This window comes from Acipenser ruthenus, chromosome 1 (genome assembly GCF_902713425.1).
Source record: "Acipenser ruthenus chromosome 1, fAciRut3.2 maternal haplotype, whole genome shotgun sequence".
In the NCBI taxonomy this organism is placed as follows: domain Eukaryota; kingdom Metazoa; phylum Chordata; class Actinopteri; order Acipenseriformes; family Acipenseridae; genus Acipenser; species Acipenser ruthenus.
The window spans coordinates 55,400,306-55,410,374 of record NC_081189.1 but is presented as its reverse complement, the minus strand read 5'-3'; positions in this window follow the sequence as shown (position 1 = coordinate 55,410,374).

Below are 10,069 nucleotides of genomic sequence, written 5' to 3'. Positions count from 1 at the left end.
CTGCTTCTTTGTGAACAGCCACCACCTCAACTTCTCCACCTTTGAGATAGATCTGAGTTTGAGGTATGTACATGTGAACAGGCTGGCTGTAGGGGTGACGTCAGGCCAGGAAATAAATGTAAGACACACAGCAACTGTGGTCAAAACTGAGATGCTGTGGCACTCAGTGTTTTATTAACACAAATAAAATAAAAGGTTTGAACAAAACAGCACACAGCACTTTGGGCCAAAATAAATAGACAAACAAAACGGACTTACATTAAACAGTAACAAGTGTTGTGCTGGTTTAAGAACCAGCACGCTTAGCAATTGTTATTTACTCACGAACACACAACCCCGAGTGAGTGACTCGTGCATCTATATATACAGTTGTGCCGGGATTCAATTACTAATTAATTATTCAGTTGAATACCAGCACGTCAACTAATTTGTGCAATCCCAGTGCTCACATACTATTACATACTTTATCTGCACGTGAAGTGATTGTGCAATCCCAGTGCCTAAATACAACTATAGATTTTAAATCACTCATGCTACACAGACCCATTTATTATTATTTGTTTATTTAGCAGATGCCTTTATCCAAGGCGACTTACAGAGACTAGGGTGTGTGAAGTATGCATGAGCTGCAGAGTCACTTACAATTACGTCTCACCCAAAAGACGGAAAACAAGGAGGTCAAGTGACTTGCTCAGGGTCACACAATGGGTCAGTGGCTGAGGTGGGATTTGAACCGGGGACCTCCTGGTTACAAGCCCTTTTCTTTAACCAATGGACCACACAGCCTCCTTTATATCCCGTGCACCACTATATCCACATATACCAGACAACATGAAACACAAAGATACTCACAGGGGCGAGGCCTTCTCCAGCATCTTCTTAGCCAGGTAGCAGGTGAGTTCCATCTTCGTCTTCACATCTGACAGGAGTCGCATCATGGGTACCTTTGTTTGTTGTATCCGTTATATGATATTACTGGCTGGCTTCCTTGCCTCCTGTCACGGGTGGCCGTCTTCACTGACGGTTGAGGCTATCTGTCCTTCCACTCTCAGGAGTCTGTTGTATTCAACTGATATCCCAAACCTATGCAAGGTGTCGATGATTTTCTTGTTTCGAATGGCTTTACGAATGGCTAATCCAACTGCTAGCTGTTGTGGCATTTCACATGTTGACCTCAGGGTTTGTGATTTCTTGTTGCTGACCTGCTGCCGTGGCAGGAACATCGTCACTGTACTGGTAAATTTGGTAAATGTTCATCTGTAACATTTGTAAGTGAACCACCAAATGTCCATTTTTTAGCTTTACTGATTGCTTATCTCAGCACAGAAGCCGCATTGTACAGAACCTTCATGTCCATGTCACTGTCCACATTGCTGTTGTAGTGTGCAAGGTATATTTGTATTTGGACTAGTTTAAATTGTAATAATAAAATGCCTTGTTTGAATTCAAGTAATGTAGAACCCACCTTGGTCGAAATAATCAGACTAGACAACTGAACTGACAACTGCCAGCACCGTCACTGTTGGAGTGCCCCACGCCGTTGCCACTGCTAGCTGCATGTCGTGTGGAGCTAGCTTTTCCACTGCCAGATTGCCCCGTGCTGCTGCCAGGGGAGCTATGGTCAGCATTGCCACCCTCTGCAAAGAAGCCCCAATGGGGCAAAAGTCATTAGGGCTTAGGGGGTAGAAAGCGGGTTGAACGGGCATTCCCTTACAGAAGCCCAGGGGTCATCAGAGGGGTTAAACGGGGACCCCTGACAGAAGACCCAGGATAACCCCGGCAAAAGGAAGTGAGGAGACTGCCTCCATCACAGCAGTGCCCACCAACCCACCCCCCACAATCCAGAGGGGGGAAACCGGACATGAGGGGAGTGGGGTTGTGTTTCAAGGGTGGAGGCGGCTGATTATGGTCATGTGCTGCACTGCGCCCTGCAGACTTTTTGGGGACAAAAAGAGACTAAGGTCGGGGCAATGTAGCGATCTGTGTGTTTGTGTTTTTGTGCTGTATTTCCAGTGTGTTTGCGTACTGTAATTCCTGCTGTAATTGTCTTGTGCTGGTTTTGTGTGCCTTTGTCTGTATCAGTCTTGCAGTGCATGGTCTGTGTCTCCCCTGTGATTGGTCCTGTCTGTAAACCACTCTGTGTACACGTGTTCCGTGTGTGTTCCCATTGGCCCGAAGTGTGTGGCCAAGGACCAATGGGAGGTGTGTGTTGTTCTCCCCTCATCTACATACGGGGGGGGGGGGGGGAGCTAAGCATATAAGAAGACGCTACACCACCATTTTATGGGTTGCTGTTGTTGTGCTGGTTGCATGATTGCTGTGTTCCTGTGTGTGAATCCTGTGTTGCTGACAGCTGTGGTCTCTGGTCTGGGTGCTGAGCGAGCGTCCAGAGAAAGAAATAAAGAGAAAGGATTTGAAAAGGAACAAGCGTGTCTCTCCTGTTTTCTGCATCCTTGCTGAAATGCTACAATACAAAATGTTAAAACGTGTCATTTTAACATGCTCCCTAACCTTTTTTTCTGCCTCCTCGAAAAATGGAGGGAGAGAGAGAACACTGCATGGGGTATATGTAGCATCCCACTCGGGTGTGCATTAAATTCTCATATCACACTCTCTCTCTCTCTCTCTACATTTCTAAATGTTCAGTTTCCGCTAATGAAGAATATTTTACAATTGTGCAGCTAAAAAATACAGAAACCTCAAGTGCCACACCATGCTAGGTGACGAAGAAGCTTGGTATGTTCATTTATAGTTGTGGAATGTGGTGGTAAATGTTTGTAACAATGTTAAAAAAATGTGTTTTAATAGGAAACATTTAAAACTTCTCTACAAAAATTATAGTGTAAGGAAGGTAATAGAAAAAAATTAATAGTTTTTACTTTATTTTTTCTATAGATCTATTTGGGTCTTCACCTCAGCACATGAATATAAGAAATATGTACAGCTATGGCCAACAGTTTTGCATCACCCTATAGAATTAAGACATTTTGCTGTAATGCAGTTGTGGTGTTAGCAAGTGCTTAAACTGGAGTAGGTCTATAAAACCATCTGTCTGCTGATTAAATATGTTCAGATGCAATGTATTCAGACTTTAGACTAATTAGTTGGAATTAAGATATAAATATGCAAAGCAGTGCAGTATCAGTGGTTAAAAGGTAGTTTCCCCTGTCAGCCTTACAAAAATTGACTGTGAATTTAATGATCTTTGGTTTTAACCGATAAAAACCAGTAAACTCCAACGCCCCCCCCCCCCCCCCACGATACAAAAAATTTTACAGAAATAAGAGACCAGTGTGTGCGCTCCCCGTCACTGACTAAAATTAAGGTGAAATAAAGAGAGATAGACATATGTGATAGAGAGAGAAAGGATCAATGTTGTAAATCTCCCTCCCAACCAGAAAGGGCGCTGTGTAAGGGTGAGGGTATGCTGCCTCCTAGATGGACTACCTTGATGGTAGGTGGAAACCGGATGGTGACCATATTAGGGGGAGCATGTAGTTGCAAGTATTCAGGACGACTTCATTGCAGTCAGCTGCGGGGCGGCCCTCTACTGGAGAAACCATGGCGACGGGTTGATTGCAGGGAGGAGTTTGGTGGGTACAAAGAAGCAGCAGTTACATTAGTACCTACTCTTGCGCTGAGATGATGAGCGACCAGCTGGAGCGGTGTTTTTGTTGTTTTGTTATGTGCTGTCTGTTTTGTGTATTTTCACAGAGAAGGAGTAGGAGCGAGGGGCTGCAGCCACTGAACCAGCACAAACCCCAGAGCACGTCCCTCACAGCACGGCACAGAGCACTCACCACAATCCCTGAAGAAAGGAGCAAGATTTTGGAGAATTGTGGTTTAGGAGTCTCTTTCTTTTTGTTATTGATTATTATTATTATTATTATTATTATTATTGAACGGTGTTACAAAATAAATCACAGATATTTTTGGGAGAATCTGGTTTGGACATTGCATTTATTGCACTACGTCACTCGCATCCTGTCACAACATACCATCAATGTCCAATTGTTGTTATTTCTTTACATATGACGTCTTTCTTTTCATTGTCTTTATAACCACTGACACTGGCATCATAAAGAACATTATATTTTTCAACTTTAATAATTAAATTCTCATTGATGTCCATTTCTCAGTGACAGTATGACAGCCTCTCCTTTGACTCTGTCCGAGTAATGATGTGCTGTGTACAGAAACATAGAAGGCTTGCACTGAAAAAACATCAGTTTTAGACAACAAAGCAATTCTATCTTTGGAGTAAGGGGGGAGTTTACATAGCAGCTATAGGAATATAGGATGGTAATGTACACCTCTTCATGGTGACTTTCAAGCCATTCACATTCACATTACCACTAGCTCACACACTAATGTTCTGTGTAATGGGCGGAACAGTTATTCAAGAAGCTTTTTTTTCAAAAAGACCTATTTGTGGTTGCAGATTTACATCCTGTAATTGTTCAATAGAGACTTCCTGCAGCTCAGAGTATATGATGCAGAGCTAGACACTCTACATTTTTTTTTGTCTGCATATTTATTTTTTAAACTTCAGCCTTAACACAAGGGGTGTGAAATGTATTTTTTTCCCCAAATGTTAAACTTTTGAATTCTGTCTAAATGTTATCAGAAATAAGCACGTGAAATATAGATGTTGGCCTTATTGTTTATACAGTAGTAGTTGTACGGTTATTATTTAATATTCAGTAATTATTCATGGTCTATTCCATATACACGTTAGGGTTGTACGAATGTAGTCCTTTACACAGTACTTTTGCAGAAAATGACAGAAAATGAATCTAACACCCCTATGTGGCAGGCTGGCTGAGTCGTGATGTCAGGCCAGATGCAGGAACCAAACAAAACTGACACCAAATACTGCAGTTTGAAACAAAAGACGCGGCGTCACCGTTTTATTTAAATAATACAAAAATAAATAAAAGGTTTAAACAAAAAGAAACTTGCTCACAGAGTGAAATAAAACAGTTAAACAAAAACAAGTCACAAACACAAAAATACTAAACAATACAGGTCAGGCTGGGCAGTAGCCTTCACTGTTCCTGTATTATTATTAAGTTTCCTTTCATTTCGTTTTCGCTCGCTCTCTCCGCTCTCGTTCCTCCTAACACACACCCACCCAGAGCGCAGAGAGCTGCAGGCTTTTATGCAGGTGACCGTCTCCTGATTAGCAATAATTACACAACTAATTAAACTCGGGAGATGGTCACCTTCTGCACAAGGTTTTTAAATTATTCCTGGCAGAGGACAAGCACCAATCTCGCCTCTGCCAGAACACGTTTTAAAATAAAAACAAAAACAATAACAGACACGGCACATGGCTCTCGCTGTCATATTTACACAATGATAATAATAAATACAAATAAATCATACACCAAACACACACAGCTTTCGCCATCATTTAAATACAATAACTAAATCATAATACAGATAAGCAATAACAAAACATACGGTGCTTCGCCGACAAATATAAATACAATAATAAATCATAAAAACACAAATTACAAAATAACACAGGGGCAGAGGGGGACCCCGTTCTAAAATAAAATAAATTAATCAATGTACAGGGCACCTCCCCCTGTTACACCCTACTTCACCCTTTAAAACCTATATGTTCATTTTGCTACACACTTTGTGATCTATGATTATTCAGAATATATATAGACTTACTTTAATTAAAAACAAAACAAAAAAAAAAATCATAGCATTTTGATTTTCCTTTCAGCAAGACCAATACCTTAGGGAGAATATGAAGGCCTTCATAGAAGCTATTAAAAGACAACTCACTATAGCAAGATGTACTAGTAATTTATAAATAAGGAGCAGCTAAACAGTGTTTGAATGCATTAGCACCCACAGTCGTACACAAATTACACACTGAGTACCTTTGATTTGCAAAATTTTGTCTTCATAAGTGTGGACTCGCATGCAGCGGTCCAGATAAGCTGCGTACCTGCTGTTTTAACGCATTAAAAAATCCCAAATATGCAATCAGTTTTAATACATGCGTAAAAATGTGCATAGCAATTTTGTCTCATAGCTTGTCTGCCTCCCCTAAAACTTCCACTAACAACTACATCTCCCAGAATACAATGTTTTCAGTTACTAGGAAACTGTGCAAAAATGCATTAACCAATCTCTGGCTAGCCCTGATGTCTTTGCAGCCAATCACAGTAAGAATAAGAGAAATTCAAAGCTACATAGGTTGAAGCGTAACACCTCAGTCCAGCTACAAATCCAGCTGGAACCAACGTCAGAGGCAACCGCTAAAAAATGCTTTACTCTCTCATTGTTAAAATTAGAGGGTAAGGTACCCCCAGACCCAAACACCTAAACTGACTTCACAACAGCACACAAACTGGCAGTTAATGAAAATGACCACCAGATTTAAAAATGTTACTAATGAAAACAGAGCTGTGTTCCTTGAAAATCAGGAAAATGCTGCCACAAGAAAAAAAGACATTGAGTGACATTTACTAAAACTTTTAGTAAAAGCGTAACTGGAAGAAAATGGAGAAAACCAGTACAGCAAGTCGACAACATTACAGTATACTAGGAAACAAAGACAGGTATTTAACGCGACACAAATATGAAAGTTCAATTTATTACAGTAACCAAACGGACTTCACAAAAACAAAATTTTACGGCAAAACAAAAGCATTACAAAAAACAAGGGAAGGGAAATGGCCATATGTGGCACTCTTTCAAGCTATTGTAAATGGCTACAACTAATTATAACAAATAAAGTACACCAAAGTGTGCAATAAAAAGCCTGTAATTGTATCTCTGGCTTCTGCTGACATGGATCCTCCACCTTTGATCTCGTCATTTATCTGGCCACGAGAATGTATTCCTTATGTTATTATTAGGGCCCTATATTTAGACTTGTTCAACAGAAATTGATTTGTCAGATGGTTCAGTGGCCATATTGGATTCGAAAATATTCAAATGTCTTTCTCTGAAACCGTTTTGCCGATTTATGCAAAACTTTGTATACATAGCCTTGACAAAGTTGTCTATCAAGTTTATTCAAAGCAAGTCGCTACATAAAAAAACATGGCTGCTGCGAGCCAATCAAATTTGAGCTATATATATATATATATATATATATACTGTATCTCTGTGGCACTCAGGGCACAGGTAGCAGCCTGTGCTAGAGTCCTGCAACAGGTCGGGTACCCATGTGTGACCTGCAAAAGCAGGTCGGGTTCGGGTCAGATTGTTAACTTTTTTGTGAGCGGTTCGGGTGTGGGTCAAAAAAATGTAAATTTGAAATCAACAAAAATGTTTTCTGTCCTTTCAGTGTAGTTGTCTGTAACCCTTTTCCAAATAACCTATTAAAAGGTAAATGTACCGGTATTTCCTGCCCTAAAGCAGGAGGTGATTAGGGAGGAGTCAGCTGACTAAGCAGTGTTGTTCTCGCTTGTTTGATATGTCGCAAGATCCTTTTATCACGTCTGCTTTGTGTTATTAAAAATGTATGTGGACGAGGTGAAAAATATAATAGCACTGTTTTTTATATCATGTAGTGGATAATGGTTCGAGAGGTAAATCAGAAGTGTGAAATTAATTTGAAATCATAACGAATGAAAATAATGGACATGTACCTGTATTCGTTGCTTGTAAAACCTCTCATTGTGTTTTAGTGTACAACAGCCACAAAACTGGTACATCTCTGTGAAAGCACAGGTGCAACTCCCTTTCAACTGGTGGCACGAAAGGAATAGAATTTATTTTATAGTAAAGCAAGTAGAGATAGTTAATTTGTTACAATGTTAAAATATATTCAGACCACTAGAGAAAGCTATTACGCTGTGGTAGAGATATCTGTGTGTGATTTCAAGTATGTTAAAATATTTATATAGTCACCATGTACGTGTGATATTTAAGTAGGGTATTTAAATAGCTTTAAAATACACAAAGAATTATGGAAACCATAAAGGTCCAATAAATTAATGTACAGAGTGAGAGTTACTCTGCAGTCATAAATGCAAGCAATCAAACAACATCACTTTTCTAACATTAAAAAGTGACATTTTGTCAAACACCTTTTGAAATGTAAATAATAAATTTTAATTGACTGAGCGAGTGCTTTGCTGACTTTTGATTCATATTACAAAATAAATCAGAGGGAGATCAAGTTGAACAAACACATATGTATTTGATTTGCAGAGTTAAACATAAATGTTCCATTAACAATTACTTTCTCCGCTTTGACTGTCTCGCAGGATGCTGAGAGTCTTTGGGGCAAGCAAGACACCCACACCCACACACACCCACGCTCATTGTGACAAACTCAGAACCGTACTTACCTTTTCTTTATATACTATAATAAAGTCTGTGTAAACCTCATGTATAATTCTGCACTATGTGACAACTTGCAAATGAATCATTTAGCTCACTTTATTTGTGCATTGTGACAGGATGGCTCGCAGTGGTGAGGTGTGGTGACGTCACGGACCAGGAAGTAACTGAAACCAAAACAGTGGATGGGCGGGTGAAGCTGAATGCAATGGCACTCAGCGTGGATTTATTAACAAACCAAAAACAAAAGATTTAAACAATAACAAAACACAAAACAAAAAGGCGCGATGGCCAAACAAACAGAAACAAGTATATTTTTAAATATAGCAATTGTTCTTTTTCCTAGCTCTTTCTCTCCGCTCTCCCGTACTCTCTATACTCAACAACCAACCCCGCAGCATGGACAGCTGCCGGTTCTTATACTCTGGCCGAGGGGTTAACTAGTTGTTAATTATCTTATTACCCCTCGGCCACAGTCTGCACGCGTTTGGTAAGGATGCATGACTGTCAGCTAGTTACATAATCAGTAGCTGATCAGTCATGAATCCTCATGGGGTTTTTAAATATAAATAATAAAAGACGCAGCACTTTTAACTGCGCCGCAAACAAAAATACAAATAATAATAAATAGGGGCGGGACACTCTGCCACACATGCCCCCCCTTGTGCGCAGCACACATGGCCTTTTCGGCCACCTCCCCCCTTATTCCCTAAAGTCCCGGCTAGCAGTCCCGGCGCAGGAACAGGGGCAGCAACGGGCCAAAGGTGGCGGCCACGGTGGAATGTCCTCCTCCCACCCAAACAGCCGTAGCGTTCCAATGGCCCACGCACAGGCTGGCTCCTCTGGCCAAATAAATTTTGGGGGTGGTCTCCAGACCTGCCCCCCCTTCTTCATGGCCGATAGCTCCCCTCCATGGGGCTCCGGCCACCCTTTCTCCTGCAGCGAAATTGCTGCGGGGGGAGCTGGTCTCCTGACCTCCCCCCCCTTCTTCATGGCTTGCAACTGCCCTTCATGGGGCTCCAGCCACAGTATTTCCTGCCGCGAAAGTGCGGCTGGGGGAGTTGGTCTCCTGACCTCCCCCCCCTTCTTCGTGGCCAGCCGCTGCCCTTCATGGGGCTCCAGCCACAGTATTTCCTGCCGCGAAAGTGCGGCTGGGGGAGCTGGTCTCCTGACCTCCCCCCCCTTCTTCATGGCCGGCAGCTGCCCTTCATGGGGCTCCAGCCATATTATTTCCTGCCGCATGGCAGGACTGGTAGCGACCCCAGGCAAAACAGGACCCTCGGGAGGCGACAGCAGCAGCTGCGGACCCTCGGCAGGCGACGGCAGCAGCAGCGGACCCTCGGGAGGCGATGGCAGCAGCAGCGGACCCTCGGGAGGCGACGGCAGTAGCAGCGGACCCTCGGGAGGTGACGGCAGCAGCAGCGGACCCTCGGGAGGCGACGGCAGCAGCAGCGGACCCTCGGGAGGCGATGGCAGCAGCAGCGGACCCTAGGGAGGCGACAGCAGCAACAGCAACAGCGGACCCTCGGGAGGCGAACTCAGGAGGGGAGCCCCTGGCCATGGAGGCAGCAGCGGGAGCTCCACTTCTCCCTCGTACCCTGTAACTGGTGGCTCTCCAGTCGATGCGGAGCAACAGGCAGCACCAGGCGATGCGGAGTAACAGGCAGCCCCAGGCGATGCAGAGCAACAGGCAGCCCCAGGCGATGCGAGACAGGCATCCTTGGGCGAAGCGAGGCAGGCATCCTTGGGC